At 34.9% G+C, this 18312-nt stretch overlaps 1 protein-coding gene across 5 annotated transcripts in view; it reads right to left on the bottom strand.

Annotated features, from left to right (window-relative positions):
- Positions 1 to 18312, bottom strand: part of B3GALT1 (beta-1,3-galactosyltransferase 1) — a 219940-nt gene that overhangs the window by 114133 nt on the left and 87495 nt on the right. For 2 of the 5 annotated variants that reach the window (XM_074911335.1, XM_074911334.1), the window contains one exon: positions 7747 to 7886. The exons of 2 other annotated variants lie outside the window; for them this stretch is intronic. The gene's annotated coding sequence lies outside the window, so the exon portion shown is untranslated. Of the gene's footprint in view, positions 1 to 7746; positions 7887 to 10265; positions 10363 to 18312 lie in introns of all 5 variants that reach the window. One more of the 5 variants, XM_074911336.1, reaches the window with a different exon arrangement.

Genomic DNA, 18312 nt, shown 5'->3' with positions numbered 1-18312 from the left:
AACTGCAAAACTAGTTATTTTTTGTATATAGTTCTATAAGCTACTTATTTTTTGTATTTAGTCCCATCTTATTCTGCACTTGATTTCACCATGGTCTATACAGCACCTGCCACAGTAGAACAACTACTGATTAGGGCTGTTAGGTGCTAGTATACAACAAATAACTAATAGTAGTATCATGAAACTGTAAGAAAAATACTTCTCAACAAATGGTCTGAAGGCCAGGATTAAAATAAATCATACAGGTTTACATATCTCTGTATAATCATCCAAACTTCTACATTATGATTCTTAAATGAACAAGTACATCTTCTGAGGTTCCCCTATCACCAGCAGTCATTTTCTGCTTTTGCAAACTTGCACAAACTAATCAAATAGTAATAAAAAGGTCTTGCTCCTCTTCTCACTGACTTTAGAGTTTGGCATTGGCTTCGAAATTATCATTACTGGTGGAAATAGAATGTGAAACAGGCTGCAGTTTTGACTAGGAATTTCATAAGAAGTATCACAGTCATTTTTATTGTTGACTTTTTCCTTAACCTCGTTTGCTCAAATAATTCAGTGCTTCATGGGACAGAGTCTCATCTTATCTTGTTTTTCACAAGGATAACTTAATTGTCTGGAAGAATATTACAAGATTGAATGACAAGAGTTTTCCTTATTTGGAGGATTCATTATATAATTTGCATACGTAAAATTAGAAAAATAATAAAAATTATCAGTAAATTTTAAGAACATATTGAAATAAAATAAAAAGTAGAAGAAACTTTTATTTAGAGTATTCTCACAGAAAATGTATTCTCTGCATAAAAAAATTGAAGTCAAGGAGAGTCCTAGGCAAAAACACTTATGCAAGTGAAATCAGTATGTGCCTTGCTAAGACCTTAACTTGATAAAACTCTTTCTCCACATTGTTCCTTTTTTCACTTTGTTGAACTTTATTAGATGATCTATGACTTGGATTCTGGCAATAACAGATGTCATTGTTAAAAATGTACTGACTTAATAAGGGCCAGAATTTTTTTTATTATATTTTCAAGAATTATTTTATAAGCATGTTAAATTTCAGAGCCATTAAGAAACTTTTAAAATCTGCTCTGTTAAGTTTAATGTTGTCACAGAAAAGAACTATACTCTTTCCAGTTTCTCACATCAAACTCTGTGCACTGTTTTGTCCTAATTCAGATGACATTTTCAATCAACTTTATCTTACACAACTCATTCTCCCTCCCTCCATGCCAGTCCTTGATTCCTTCACCTTTCCTGTTGTGGGTTGTTTTTTTATTTTTTTTTCCTTCTGACTGCAGGAAGTTATTTACTGCAGAAAAAGCCAAAGGTGAATATGCTTCTCAATGTCTCTCCAAAATAAGTATCTTTCTCTTTATTGATGATTTCTCCTTCTCTCTTCCTACAGTTCTGGAAATGATCAGATGAGACAGTTACTGACTTACATCTACAGCCCAGCCAACTGTAGGCAGGAGACTTACAACTGAGTGGCTGTGCCACATGCCATACCAGCTGGTGCTTGATACTGAGGAACTTAAACTGTTATTGCATCCCTTAACCATTGCATCTTCCCTATCAAATACTGGGACAAAATCTATGTAACTGACATTCAAAATCATCTTTACTGATAAATACCAAAACACTCTATACTTTTAAAGAAACAGTAACATGCAATTGACTTTTTAATATGATTATATACATTTTAATTCTCCAGATAAACATACATGTAATAAGAGTGATTACCATACAACAGTAAACCATCACTGCTATTATAAAACCATAAACTGTTATTCAATATACTATAAAATTCAAAATCTAATTGAAAGTGCTAGTTTAGCATAATTCCCATAAGCCATCATTCTTTAATATTGTGAAATGAATGGAGGTTTTGTGGAGCTATTAATTGCTACTGACAAGCAGTAACCACTGGAAAGAAACTCCAATTATCAGCAGCCATTAATCATATTACTGTAATCCGCGATGTCAAAAAAAAATTCAATAACATTCTAAACAGCAAAAAGGAATTTATATCTCTTCTGTTTTAACTCACTTCATAGAAATCAGGTGGTCCTTTGGTGGTGTAAGCAAGGAATTACAAAAGGCTATTTTCATTGTAAGCACAATGTTGAGTCTTGTATTTTTCAGTTTAAAAAAAGCTCTCTCCTACTTTATTCCATTCTGATGGAGACTTACATAGCTTACAGGTTTATTTCCGTATAGTTATGTATTTATAACATAATTTGTTGCTAGCATGATATTATTGCAGTCTCATGCTTTTAAAAATAAGAAATTATAGAGATCATCTGCACATGTAGTTCACTAGTGTATTGCAGGAAAGCACTTATGTTACTTTTAGGATGCAGGCTTGAGCAGAAGATGAAGTGTTCTTGTAGATGAGGGTGTAAATAAGGTGGCAGAGCCTCCACTGTGGTACCTGAGCATTCAAATAAAATGAACTCACTCAGAACATGTTGTTCTATCCTTTTAATCTTGTTAATTTTTCAGATTCTGTTGTTTACCTCAAATAATTGTTCGATTTTTTAAAAATCTATACAGTATATCAAAAAAAATATATGTACATCTCTGTGAGCAAAAGGATAGGAAACCATTCAGTACTTTACTAGTGACTGGATTGGCCAAACAGGCAATGCAGGCACTGCAGTTGAAAAGCCATGCCTGAAAAACAGGATCTGCTTACTATACCCCTGAAAATTCCTGATATTAAAATAATATTGGACCATTAAGGGCATATTGTGGTCCTTCCTCTCAAATGATATTGAGGTATCTTCTGGCCTACAGCAAATACAGATCATGCTGGGTGATCAGGATGTAAGATTTCACCAGTGATTTACCTTGAGAGTCTGTCAGCTTTTGACATCATAAAAAGACTTAGATTTAGAATAGTATGGAAGCACTGGTCTATAATCTGCTGTGAATAAATTCATTTAGAAAAAGAAGTCAAATCCTAAATATTTTGTTTACTATACTGTGTTGTTCACTTATGGTTTCATCCACTTTTCATAATCCATCAAAAGATATAAATCCTCTACCATGAATCAGCAGAGCAGGAATAACATCTGTTCCTAATATCCTGCAAATATCCAGCAGAATATCTTTTTGGAAGAAACATATGACAATTCATAGTTGAATACATATCAAAAGAAGCCCTAAAATAGATACAGAAATTGTATTTAGCTAGGTCTTAGGCACCTCCAAAGCACAGGGCAGTTGCTTGATTTTACAAGTAGAGGTGTATTTATGAAATTGAGCATATTAGTGCCTCTGGAAATGAAAGTCAGAGACTGACCATATTAACAATTTTATTATTCTAGTTTATATAATCAGTGTTCTAAATTTTTACATCCTGCATTTTCACTAAAATTGCTGTGCATAGCTGACAGTATGGTTTTATAATGCACAATATACCACTTAAACAGGTCATCTCTTTAAGATTCTGTTGCCTCTAAAATTCTCTTAAGATATTGTCACCATTCACCCCTTTGTTACTTAAAAACTGTGGTTAGATACTTGTGATTTTCCTGCTAAATGTAATTGAATGTTCTTCCTCTGAAGCATAGCAAATTTTTGGCCTATCTGCGTTTTCTTAAACTAACTGAAGACTTTCAAAGTATATACATCTAATACAATCGATATTATCCTATAATACTGTCATGATCAATTGAACTAGCAGAAAAAACTTTGTCATGAAAAAACTTTGGAACATGATTCTTTCCTTGAATTCAACTCCTAAACTCTTCAGTTCATTATTTTCTTGATGTTTTCCTGAGCTGTTCAATATAAACTTGAATAGGTTGTAAATTTATTAAAAAATAACAGTATCAACAATTACCATGTTATAATAAGATTTTAGGTTGAAGAATTCATACTGATATTTCATTTCTGATTATTTACTTAAACATTTTTATCTTTTCAGAATAATTTTTTTTTAAAGTTTTTTTTTCCATTACCAATTTAAAACTTCTACACTGAAAATTTATCATGAAATAATGCATACTTTTATGCTTGTTTTCAAGTTTATCAGAATAACAGAAATCAAAGTATTTAAAATGTAGTTGTAAATTCTCAATTTATTAGAGTAAGGTCAACACTAATTTTGTCAGACACTAGTTATCTTTCATGAGTATGGAACTGAATGCATTCTTTAAAGGAAAAAAAATACCAATATTATTCTCTCTTGTAATAATGCATAGCTTTCCTTTAAATAATAATAGACAAATGTTTGAATAATAATATACAAATGTTTGCTAATTCAGCAAGTATGTTTACAACATGGAGTCTTTAAACTTGAGCTGTCATTTAACACATATTCAAAGTTCCTGCTAATTTAAAAGGGAAGAACACGTTTGAGTACAATAGTGAGAACTGGCTTTTCCCCTCCCTCCCTTCCTCCCTCCCTCTTTTGATCTCTCACTGAATAATAACCCACATTTAGTGACATCAGTCATTTTTGCATCAGCCTTTTTTATGGCTGGAGCAGAAGATTATTCGTGGAATAAGCATGAGTAGCATTCAGACTGAAATGCGTGAAAACTTCATAGATTCTGATAATACAGTGCAAAATGTGTCCTGAGTTTGTGTTAACATTAGCTGAGAAATGGAAATGGATGCAGTAATTTGCACAGCAATTGCTGTTCAGCCCTTCCCGCCATCACTGGTCTGCATGCATTTACAAATATAAACCAGTGCAGTGTCAAACCTTGAGATAGGTAAACTGTACCCAGTGGGTTTTGCTAGTGATGGCAAGGAGGGCAAAGCTTACAGCCATGATCCTCTATTCATTTTACTGTGAAGTTCTGTAATCTTTAAATGGCATTGAGTCACTTAGCTCACTTTAAAAAAAGAAGTTATCTTCCTAATAGGCAGTAAAAGCTAACAGAAAAGCAAAATGCATAACCCATTATAGGAAGTACTGAGTTGCTAGAATTTCTCTGATTTATTCCTGCTAAAGGTCTGGCTAAAGGGAATGATCTACTTTTTGGCTGCTCAAACTGAACACTTGAATAAATGATGGTATTGAAGATGTAATCTGAAGTATTGCACAATTAACATGAATAATTTTAAAATATTCTGTTCCTGTAACAGATCTTGATATGCCTCGTCTAATGGACTATGGTGTTAGCACCAAACTGTTCCAAAAACCATCAAGCCTGTACATTTCCATTATTTGGTATCACAAAAGTTGTAATTTAAAATTTAAGTGGTGACTGAAAAATAGCTCCCAAAGAATGATCTAACCTTGGCTGGATTTTGCTTCAGAGTCAGAACACACTTCCAAAGATGGTACTGCAGGGTGGGAGGGGTGAAGCTCAATGTACTGGCATAAGAAGAATTGAATTTGCAGGCAAATACTGCCACAAGAAATTGCAAAGAATTTTTTCATTGCACCTGCTTTCCTGAAACACTGGCTAAGTTTTGGCCATGTTAATAACAATCTGCTCGTGAACTATGATATATTGTAAAAGGAGAGCCTTTTTAAATTTGGAGATGTTGTTTGTTTCGGGATTTCTCAGGCCCTGTGAACAGCTCACTTATCCTGATATCAAATTGACACAATTAATTTTGGATTCTTTTACTTAAATTGTTTTTAGCAAATACTCCCCCACACTTTATTGTTCTAATGATTCATTTGATTTTATTATAGCTGTGCATATGGACTCTCCTTTTTAGAAATCACTGATTTAATGTTTTCTCCAGCCTACATCATGTAAAACTGTATTTTTGATGTAAAACCATACGGTGGTAATGTGTGTAGCACTGCACATAGCATTTGCTGACTTTTCAGTCAACCTGCTTTGAGGTTGTCTGTAGGGTTTTACATATGGTGGCTGGCAATTTCTTCCTGTTTGCATATTCCTGATATGAGTTTATTACCTTTCAGTAGCTGGAGAGTAGTATAGCGTACATTTGACTCCTGTATTTAGTTCCATCTCCATTTCAGTTACAGACCTTATTGCTATAATTAAGAACTATACAACTTGTGCTTATTATTCCGTATACCTTGAGAGAGGTTCTGTTCTCCTTTCACTTTTAGTGCACTCCCCAAGGTAATACAAAATAATAACATGCCATATGGCAAATGGAATCAGCTGTAACGCCACACAGCATCTTTTATCATGTAGCTTTTACAATATGACATTCCCAAGTTTGTAACTGATGAATATTGCATGTCCTAGAGAAACTCTGGCTGTATTATGCTGCTTTTCCTATTAGAGGCATCCTTGCTGATACTCTGTGCCTTTTTTTAACATAAATGCAGCAGCTGTCATTTTGCAAGAATCAACAATGTACAAAGGAAGAGGCAGAATGTCTCAATGTGTGGTACTCTTAACCAAACCGCAAAAAGTTAGCATGAACACAATATTGTGTTATCATGAATTGTGCAACATATAATTGATATGATGTAACAGTAATACTGAGTTTTATGTAGTTTGGGAAGCTTGACTGGGGTTTTTTGTTTGCTTGTTTTTAACGTCTGTAGAGCTCCTGGGAATTCACAGAATGTGTTATTTCAGTACTGAATTTCCATAGGTTTAGTCAGTCATCTGAAACATGCTGTCTGGAAGCATTAGGTGCTGTTCTGTGGAAGTTAAATATAAGCATAACACAGGCATTTTGTAGAAGGGTTAAAGCACTTCTACAAGGCTAGACTCTAAAAGGAACTCTTTTGTGGATATACTAAATGGATGCAATAAGCTGATGATGTTACTCAGGAATGCAAAGCCCTGTAAGTAACCATTTCTTAATAGTTGATGTGTATTGCTATACCAGCATCGTTAGCTTTAGTTTTGTGAAGGGAGAGGTAAGGATTAAGCAGATAGAGAGGCAAATGATGGATATGTAATGTTTAGTTATGAGTATTTGTTTCCATCTTATGCTTGTGGCAAAAATGTAATTTCAGTTTATTCTAAAAGTAAGTCTAAGAAGTTAAGAGAATGTTTCTGTCACGAACAATTGCATCATGTAGCATGTAGTTAGCTTAGCTTCCCAGCTTGTTTTAGGCTGTAGAGAATGTACAGTCTCCACCACATTTACTGCTCCCACTGTGTCACTACAAGTGGTACAGCAACTTTTCTCGCAAGCAGGGGAGCAGAAGATCAGAGGATGAATTGTTGCTCACTATTCTCTGGCTTTGCTTTTTGGTGAATATATTTTTACTCCTCTCTAGTCAGGCTTAGGAAATAGAAGTGTGCTCAGGCTCTAAATGAAGTTTTCACCTGCAGTGTAAGAAGGGAGAGGTAGGTCATAACACATGTTGCTTTTCTGCAGTGCACACTGAATGCCCCGAGAGATCAGTACTAGGATACGATAATGTAAGTTTTGAGAACTTTGAACTGATTGGTTGAGAAAGAACAGTTACAAACAGAGCATAACTCTCTTTTACTCCTTTGTAAAAATATGACTTGTTTGTTTTTCTGTAGGAAATAGTACAATGTTCTATTTAAACAAAATAAAATGAAATACAGAAAATTGATTTTATTAAAAGAAATGTAAAATACCAGTAAATATCTGCACTGAGGGTAATGGCAATTTTGCTCAAAACCGAAACTCATTGTACGAGTGGGTGTAAGTAGGGTATATATGTGTGTGTGTGTATGTATGTCCATAAACCCATATAGCAGTAATTCTCAGAAATACTAGGAATTACAAGATAAGCATAAACTATTTGATACGATTCTTTGTACCATTTACACTTCATACAGAATCACCTGAATTCCTTACCTGATTTTTTAGAAACTGCTCTGTCTTTTTGTCCTTAATTTTTCTTTCTTGCTTATCTGCATCATATCTATGGCCATTCTCCACTGTTTGCTTGCCTCCTTGTCACATATGAAACCAGTGTGGACTGTATATTGATACACCTGCATTGACAAATATCCATGAGTTACATATGGGTAAATAAAAGACTTTTTAAAATTACTCTTCTGTCTTCAATGAAAAGAGATATAGAACAATGAGAGACTTGGAGTCAAGTTCTGATGTAATCAATTTGCACATATGAATACTGCCATACTTTTATACTGCTAACCACTTAAATCCACGTTACATAATTCTTTTTTTTCGGAAAAAAAAAATGTCAACACAAACACAAAAATAATCTAAGTGTTTTACAACACAAAACATGTGGGTGTATGAGAAACAGAAACTACTACTATTTGGCAAGTTGTCCTTTGCAAGCCCAAGCAACACCTTCAGAGCGACCAGTCGTATTTAGAAGCGCCACAGACTAGTTTAGTTGCAGCATGTATCTATTTTCTTTTAGGCCTGATCCTGAAGTTTACAACAAGGTGCCTATCTGAGACACTTCTGCAGGGTTCAGTGATCTTCACAGAATACTGATGAGGCTTGCAAGAATTATCCTTGTATTGTAAATGGCAGTTTTCTAAATTGCAATTTAAAGAAGGTTTGCCTGTTTCCTTTTCTGTTTTATCACTCTTTGGTGTTTCTTTTTGCCAGATCTTATTTCCTGACTTTTCCCCAATTCCTAACAATGCTTCATCTCTTGTGCCTCTTTTCTCCACCTTTGTTTTTGAGCAATCATGCCTTTAGGCAAGAGTTTGTAAATTAAATTGTATTGTCCTGTTTTATAAACTTAGCTATTCCCAACATTCTAATTTCTAATCCTCTTACGTAATTAAGTCCAAGACAGTTATAAATACCTGTATGGGAATTTGGTCATGATTATTTGAAATTACATATTTTTGTCATACAAACAGGTATGAAAAATAATTGCAATTTGGGAACATATAATGGTACCAAGGAATTTTAAACGAATTAACTGTAGACTCTAGGGACATTTTTTCTAAAATTAAAAGCATATCTTTAAAATAATTTCTACATTCATGGAGAATGTATTTTCTTAAGAAGGACAACAGCTGTATTTGTTGGCCCTTTTGCAGTAGGATTTATGTCAGAATGAAGACAAAAAGCATAGGAATACTTAAAGTGGCTTCCTTTAAATGACAAAAATGGTTCTACTCTTTAATGCATGGAGCCCTTGAGTGTTCAGTCTCAAGGGCTGCACAAGCCTGCCTGCCACTGAGCCTGGACCGGCAGCCTTCTGTGGCTCAGAGACACACAAATATAGTATGGTGGACTGAGCCCTGAAACAAAGATGAATTTAGTCTAAACCCAGCAGAATTTTCTTCCATGTTTCCCTTTGTCTCACTGTCAAATAGCTTTTACATATAATAAACACAGTCATCAAAATTCAGTTATGACAAGTAAGTTAGCTTGTGCATCATTTACCACAGAGTTCTGCCATTAGTCACATCATCATACACTTTTAACATGTCATATGTGTTTCCTTAGAGCATGCCACATTTTATTAAAGTGTCCAGCTTTTCATAGGGAGGATATTACATGAGAAGCATTCTGATTTGTCTGGAAATTCATGCTATACACCAAATACCATGTTTTCTGTGATTAGTTAGCAGGAACCATCTGTCATGTCCCCACCCCCTCAGTGCCAAGGAAGGCAGAGGCTGAAGGTGAGAAGTATATTTACTTTTGACAACAAAACCAGCTGTTGCCATTACTTTTAGCTGTAAGGCAAACATGCCGGAAAAGGTGACTATCTATTGTGATTCTAGTGCACTGGGACCAACTATGACTGTTGATGACAGCAAACCTCTTAAAATCCGGAGGAAAACTGATTTATGGCTTATGTCAGGAGGGCATGTAAAAACAAAGCTCCAGCTGGGAACTTGAACCAAGAAGCAGAAACTTCAGGCTAGAAGAGTATCAGGATGAGTTCAAGTAAGATCTCCCCCTTCTCCTGCCATTCTTTTGGTAGAAAATGATATTGGAGAAGAGAATTATTTTTCTCTAATGATAACACAGATTCTGAAATTAAGCACAGCAGGTAGAAACATCCAGCACAGATTTTAAAAGATATTGCATATTCATATACTGAAATGTTTTCTAGTGCTGACAGATAACTATTCTAAGTGGAAAAGGTACATGCTCTGCTGTTGTTCACTCTCTGCCAACTTCCCTTCTTAAAACTCTAGCACCATATATTGGGGGCTGTGTATCTAATTTCTGTTATTCTTACCATCATCCATCAGACAAAGATATTTACAGAGCTGCATCATTTTGACTTTGCATAGGATTGCAGCAAATAGGTGAATTTTCAAAATTTTTGAGGAAGTGAAAAGGGGTATTTCTTCACTAAAACCACTCTTGTTACCTTCTTTCATATTGTACAAGGAGAGTGCTGTCCTATAGTGTGAACGTACCTAGAGCATATTTCAGGAGCAAAATATAAACATCGGCAGCAAAGGGCACTTTATGCAAATGTATTTCCTGAGTGATGGCTCTTCCTCCCTGATGATTCTGGCAAGACATAATAATTTTGGAAAATAAGTGGAGTGTCCTGCCCTTCAGCTCTTTTCTCTCGAGCATGCACATCCCCTTGCAAATAGGATTATGACAAAATAAAACGTTCATTTGAGTGGGAGTGACTTTTTAAAATATGTTCAATATATTATTGTAGAAAACAGTAGAGATAAAGCAGAGCTATAAAAGACACACCTAGGAAGAGAAAACAGACCATCATGCCGAACTCTATATTACACTCATTTTCTTTTACAGCCCACCTGTCAGTCCTGTTATCCTTGTATAGAAAAGAATTTACAGTAAGTCTCTGCTTCAATCAGTTTCCATGGTAACTTCGTTCTGTTTTAAAACCTCTACATAAAAATGGCTTGGTTAAACTGCTAATGAGCTGGAGTGCTTGCCCATACCTGAATTACACCTTTCCCATTGCTCAAAAATAATCGGTTAGAGGTGTCACTCCATTTGCTTTAGTTCCTTTAGCTTCTACAACACTGTCTCACTAACCCAAGTTACATCAGATTCTTTGCCATCTGGAAATCTCAGTTTTCAGAGATGTATAGGGTTCAGAGTACTGACTCGTGTTTACACATTGCATGCTGTGGAGTAAACCATGTTAGTGTCTGGAGTTTTGAGTTCACTGGAGAAGGATCCCTCCGTGTGTACAGTACCTACAGTGGGGCTGAATGCTCCAAGGACCATAGCATCTTTTAAGAAATGAACCAGAAGAGGCAGAGTGTCTCCCTTCTAGAAAACACTTTATACAAAGGTAGGAAAAAACCTTCCCTTCAGGCTAGAACAAGGGGGAATAAAAGTTCAGAAAAAACAAATGAATTTTTTAATTGATTCTAAGAATCTTGAGATACTGTCCCACCACTGTGGATATGTATGTTTTATCCAACCTTTAGTTATCCCTTATCCCAGCTCATCTCTTGTACTCATAATTTCTGATTCTCTGACCCAGTTTGACTTTGTCTTTGACAGTCTTTTTCATAATTCTGATTACTTCTTTATACTGCCTTGAATTTCATCTAGGAAAAAACTTTTTTTTTTTTTAATTTAACAAGTTTTAGTTACAGTGAAATCATAAAACAACTTCTAATGTAGATCTGATAGAGCTCTTCAGCAAGTACTCTGAAAATTTAGTGCATTTCATAGAAGATGACACCTTCCCTGTGATACCAAAAACTCTTACAACTTTTGTACTAGATCTGCCCTTCTAAGTTGTGTCAGGTAGCTTAATATTTGTATAGGAAGGTTTTTGTTCCATAGGAGGCACTGACTGAATTTATGAAAAATAATTTTACACTGCTCTATCTTCCAGGCAGACATTCCAAAAAGACTTGGTAAAGATCTCATGTTTTGGCATGGGACAAAACAGTATTATTTTCCCATGATAAGTGGTTGCCCAGCTGGCCCCTATTAAGCATCTTAAATAACAGAAACAAGTCCATGTTTGCACTGTGTTTCATAGTTTCGGTAGTCTGAGATACTGCCGCCTTGTCCTTAGCAATACACAGAAGGGCACTGCTCAGTGATTTTTCACACCTCCTCATTTCTGAATGGCATTACTATGCAAGGTGTATGCATGTCATATCCTTTATACTGTTTACTTTTACATAGACTAAACTTTGATTGTCATCTACTGATTCATCTAGATAATATGATCATCTTGAAACTCAGTTGCAACATCACAGAAAAGGATAAGTATCCTTGTCCCAAACCAAATAATAAAGGTGTACTACATGTTTGATTTAGACCTACACAATTCCTCCCAAAACAACTTGAAAAAACAGGCTTTCAAATGCATTTTTTCCACATCTTATTTTACCTAGAAGTTTCATTTACCCCCTCTGTCCTAACACTGTCCTATAGACATTAATTTCTGAGGGCAGGGCATTGTCAAATCAGGGTATCATAAATCTACTGAATTCTTTTCATCAGTCATGGCAATAACATCTTCACCGTACTGCTGCGTGACAGTAAGGTATGACCTCCTCTGACTGATCTGTGCAGAATGTGCCTAATTGAACTATGCTTTTCCCAGTGGGCACTTTAACTTTCTCACAATTATTTTTTCAGTAGTTCACCAACTAGTCCAACCAACTGGTCTCCAGTTTCCAGATGAAATAAATAACATCTGATGCTTTGTCAACTGAAAAAAAAGTAGTTAATTATCTTTAATCCATTTAAGCTCTTTTAACTCAATTTAACAATTAAATATGCTTACACTTTTCATCTTTTTTTATGCCTTTCATAATACTTTGTATAAAAAGGAGGACTGATTCTGTGCCTCTCTTCATCATTATAGCATTACTGATTCCATCCTGATACTAATCTGTGCTCCAGAAATACTGTAGTTTGATGTGAAAACTGATCATACTAGTTGGCTACTTGAGATGGGAAATGTCTTCTTAGAGATGGTATTTAATACAGTTCATATTTTATTTAATTGCTCTGCTAATTACTGTGTGGTGCAACAGGCTGTATTTTCTTTTGCCCTGAATACCGTTCACATGTACAACAGATCAACTGTTAACTGAAAAACTATCTCAAATGTATCATTTGATATTTCTGCCTCTTTTTAAGTAACTATAAATTACTGTTAAATTCTTAACTTTTAGCTCATTATGCTGCCTGATTTACACTTTTAAAAAAAAGTCCTTTATTTCTTTTTACTTTGAAATGTCTTTTATCATCTCATTAATTATTATCAAGTATTTGAGAAATACCAGTATCTATTACTAATTTAGTTGCTTGCTGATAGGAATTCCAAATAGTTAATCTCTGTTCCTTAAATAATTATTTTTTCCCCCCTTTATAAATATGACTAGCCTTATGTGCTGCTTTATATGATTTTTTTTTCATTTTACATACAGTTAATAAGATTTTATTTAGTACCTATTTTACCCCCCCCACTGTGCTTTCTGAAGATATATATCTTATTTTGAAAGCTAATTATATTGTGATTAAAGTAGAACAAACCTGTTTGGATAAAATAATAAATGCTCAAATATTCATGCATCTATGAACCTTCATGTTACAAATCTCAGACACCTCTGCTGACGGAGGCCAAACAGGCTATGTATAAACAAGTATGCAAAATAAGAATCAGCAGCTTGTAAGAATTTAATTGTGCCTGTATTACCAGTTTGCTGCCATCTGTGTTTTTGAGCTGGATGAACTTTGCAATGCTAATCTGAACCTCAATCTCCCACTTTCCTGGTTCTCTGGCGCTGGTATCTCCTACATGATGGATCCTCCAAACTTCCCAATTACGCCCTAAACTTACGTCCAAGATATCTCTCTGATTTTATTCTTCCTATGCAAAATTATCCCCTCTCCCTGGTTAAATGCAAGAAATCATGTTTTGAAGTATACTACACAAAAAGACATCAACAGAGGAATACCATCGTGAAAGTTACAGGAGAGCAAGTGAAGGTGCAAAGACAGAGCGTTTGCAGGGTGTGAAGGAAGGAAGCGGTGCTTTATTTCTTCTCTCTGCCCGTTCCTCCTGTAAGTAGCACAGCCAAGACAGGAGTTTGAAAGCAAGTTTATCAGGATTATTAAGTTGCTTGCTGACCAAATTAACAGGGTAGAAAGGCTCAGAAAACTGAATGAGCATTTGTGTTTTGTTTCAGTCAGAACCACACCACGTCAATAGTCACACTCTTCTGTTCTCTTGCCTCCAGCCCTCCTCCTGATAGAGGCACTGTCCTATCTGGCAGTAAAACTTGTTGCACTAAATGCTCCCAATCTTTATTGTGGCAAGTAGTAAATAAGATTTGTTTTATAATGATGCAGGATAGGAAAGAGCAACTAGATGCAATGGGCAGAAAAGCCAAGAGCTCAAACCAAGCCTTCAGGCACACTTCAGAGACCACCAAACCCTGTTCTGTTCTGAAGGCCAAAAGGTTGTGCAGAAGTCAATTTCAAACTAAGGTCATACCCACTCAATTTAATTAAGAGATTCTTGTCTCTAGAAACTCTTGTGACCAAGATTGACACATGGGACTACTCTGATCAGTAATATTTTTTTAGCAGAACTGTTTTTAAAAACCACATTCAGGTCACACTAAAATAAATTATAGAAGTTCCACCTTACTTGGAAGATAACCTGTATCACTGAAAATAATAAGCCAAAACACAACGTTTTCATGTTAACTAATAGCACTAAGTAGATAAGCATATTTTCAAAATGAGTTTGCACTCTCAAAGTGACAAAGGTGTGGTTAGCCATTAGGTCTGGATTATAACAGAGTTAGGCCAGTGAGTAGGACTTGGCAAAACTCAGGTTCCTTGCATGGCTTCTGGGCTTTTCTCCCTCTTCTATAAAATGGAGACCATGAGACTTCCTTAATTTGTGCAATGGTAAGAAATACATTCCAGGCTCTATGATTCCCAACTATTATAAGGAAGAATGGGAGAGTTGTAGTGTACCTAAACAGAAAATAGAAAATAAATCAGGCTTATTTTCTGGTTAAGTGTCATAATTTTACCTTGATTTACTCAAAGATTTGTGTCTTCCAATGTGAAACTTTTCAATGATGTTATAACCCTAGCTCAATGTATCATTCTTGAAAAGTTTGTATCAGTTCATTTCTAGAGAGAAATGAAAACTTCCTGTATTAATTTTACAAGTATTGTATAAACAATTCATTTTCATCTGTGTGCTGAGAATATGGGGTTTGTGGGTTTGTTTATTCATAAAATCCAAACTAGCTTGTTTGATTTTCCATCTTCCTTCTTTAAAAAAGTACAATTTGAAGGAAACACAAAATCAGATGGAAGAACTCAGTTGGGCTCTTGAGAATATATGGCAATTACATTTCCTTTTACAAAGGGAAAAGAATTAATCTTTTCTAAATTACAGGTGTGAAAAGAATCAGCTATGGAGGCATGTGTCTTGAATAAGTTTTATGATAACATCAGGTTTTGTTTATTCTAAATATAGTGTAATAGGGCAGCTAAAACAATAAAAGCGGGGTCAATCAACAAGGTGATATCATCAGTCTGGGTCTGGCATTGTTCTAGAAAATGGGGCAAATATTAATCTAATATAGAGAATACTGTGAATTCCAAGGTTACATATGCCATGGGTATGTGGCTGATTCAGTAGATTTGAAGTCCAGAGTGCCTTATAGATGTATGTGCTTTTAAACTAGAACTGATGCTCAGTGGGAAGTAGGTTTGTTAATTTTTGCTGTCAGTTTAGGCAACCAGAATATTTCTTAGAAAAATAGTATTGGGAAGACACACAAAGATTTTGACAAACATTTCAAGAAAAACTTGTAAGCTTCCCAAGCCACCTGTATTTTCCCCTGCGGCCCTCAAAAACACAAGTATAAAATCAAGACTTATTTAAGACAGTGTAACCTGTAACATTTAAAGCAGTTCAGCTTTAAGTAGGAAAAAAAAAAAAATGCCTGTGAGAAAGTTATGGTAAGGATCTCCAGAAAAGCAGAATCCAAACCACATGCTGAGGAGCTGGCTAGCTGACCTGAGTCTAGTAAAAACAGTAAAAAAAGAAAAAACCCTCTAAAGCAAGTAACAGTCATTTGTATAGACATTTTTATCTTTGTGATGTTCAGGTGTTTTCTCAGCAGAATTTTTCTACCCTACCTTTAACCCTCCCCCCCCCCCCCCCCCGAAAATCTCTAACACTGCTTTTAATACATACAAAATTATCTTTATAGCATCTCTTTTATGCTGTTAAACTGTCCAGTTCTTTATTCTCTATATTCATAAGATTACATGGCTAAGTAACTTCTTTATGTGTGACTTTCATTAGGAAGACACTAGTTAGTACTTAGTCAATCAAAAGCCCTCTCAGTTGGTACCCAGACTTAACTGTTTGATGGAGAAATTTAAGTATAATAGGCAAACATAAAAATGTGGATTTTTTTTACTAATTTTGTTTTAATAGTAGCATAGCAGTGGGACTTTCTGTTCAACTGTGATTAGATTTTTTTGTCATTTTTGTTCAGTATGATTTTGAGGAACAGAAGTTGCAAGACAAATACTCAAGAAGCTTAGTCACTCATGTGAATTCAGTACTTTCTTTACTACTGTAAAATTTACAAAACCAGTAATTTTTGAAGCCATTAAAATTAAGCAAAACCAGCCATGCTGGACTTAAAACCAACTAAAATAATGTATTTTTTTAAATAAATAGGCTCTTTTTAATTTCTAAATGAAGGATGTAATATTCTCAGCAATGCAAAAGTTAGATTTTAAAAGTTAGAGTGCTGAGGAGGGCAAGTTGAGAGAGAACATTAACCTATCCTACAAATACAATGCAAGAGCTCAGTATTTTTAAGGTCACTTCTCACTGTTATTAATATCACTGATGGCTGCCTAAGATCAATTAGATTTAACGTAGTCTCTTATTCCTCACTAAACTTCAGATCCTCAGTCCTACAGTACTACATTTTATTAACAACTGTGAGAAGAAAAACTGAGTTTTAGAATTCTTAAAATCTAGAAGTAAAAAAGAAAAATTATTAAAACAAATGCTGCTTTTCTATACATATATGGTCATAGGTTGAATTATGGGGTTTTTTTACTCTTAGGTTTGCTTTTAATCTTTATGAATAATACACTGGCAAATAACTTTGTAGCTATTTTTTGTGTCAGATGCCCAGATGGTGTAAATTACCTACATTGACTGCACTGATGTATTATGGATTTATATCCCCACGGAATAGAGAGCATGTACATGTAACATAGCCTAGCATAAAAGCTTTCTCATTGAGCAGAGATAATATATCTGCATGAGAATTTCAAAGTACTTAGTATCTTGGACCAAGGACCTCAGAACTTGGTGGGAGCTTGACCAATGCCTTCTGGGGAGGTAATGGGGAGTATTCACACTTCCCAATTTTAGGCTACTAGCTCAGATCAGATAACACAGAAATTTAGAAAAGGTAAAGTTGATTTCCTTATGCTCCAAATCCCTATTTATCAGAAAAGAAAGAATGTTCTGTTAAACTCTTTTTTGAAATTCAAATTATGTTTATACCTTAGGGAAAAGACTAACTAGAGGCTAACATGGCTTGCATGAGCTTCAGATGATTAACCTACTTTATATTGCTCTCACCACACTGCATTGGTTAATGATTATCTTTTAGCAGTGTCTTTAACAATTAGATAAGCCAGCATTTCTCTCTTTTCTATATTTAGAAGACCTTACACAAACTAATCTTTTTCCTTTTTTTTCCATTATACTTGCCATAGGGAATGTGTATAGTAGAATGAATGTAAGAAAAAATTCACTCTATCCTTGACTAGATTCAGATGAGTTAATTCTTTCTTATCTTTACTCTCCCTCTAAGCCCAGTGTCCATTACTGTTGAATGAGGTACTATGGCTTTCTCACTGTCAATGAACAGACTTTAAAATTCAGTCAGGCATTTTCCCACTCAAAACCTCTTTTATCGGCTGATGTTTTCCTGAAGCATTAGACAACTGATTGGGAAGTCCGGTAATGAGAATACATTCTTGAACATTCTGTCCATAATGAAACAGTTATTCTGGTAGTTTTGTGAGACAGTCTTGAGTATGTGTGACAATTACACGGTGTGTTTCAGCTCATAAAAGAATTATACTAAAGGTGGGAGAACTATTGGATCATAAGTTGTTATACGTTGGCTATCTAATGGTGGATATTTTGGGGAAAAAAAAAAAAAAGAGTTTTTCAGGTTCATTTCCAGGCCTATCAGCTGCAACCCTGCAGCCACAGCACAATTAGATATCTAATCTATCTACTCTGCCTTTCATGTATTTTAGGGACATAAACTTTGATCTTCAGTTTTTCAAGATAATATTTCAGAGATGCTTTTAATAACTGGTGGTAGAATGATTTCTCAAATGACATAGGAATTTACAATGGCCAGTTCTGCTATATGTACAATATATTTGCAATTCACAGAGGAATCTGACAAAGGGACT

This window comes from Athene noctua, chromosome 7 (assembly GCF_965140245.1).
Source record: "Athene noctua chromosome 7, bAthNoc1.hap1.1, whole genome shotgun sequence".
NCBI classification, from domain to species: Eukaryota; Metazoa; Chordata; class Aves; order Strigiformes; family Strigidae; genus Athene; species Athene noctua.
The sequence above is the reverse complement of the archived record's forward strand: the minus strand, read 5'-3'. Positions and strand labels throughout refer to the sequence as shown.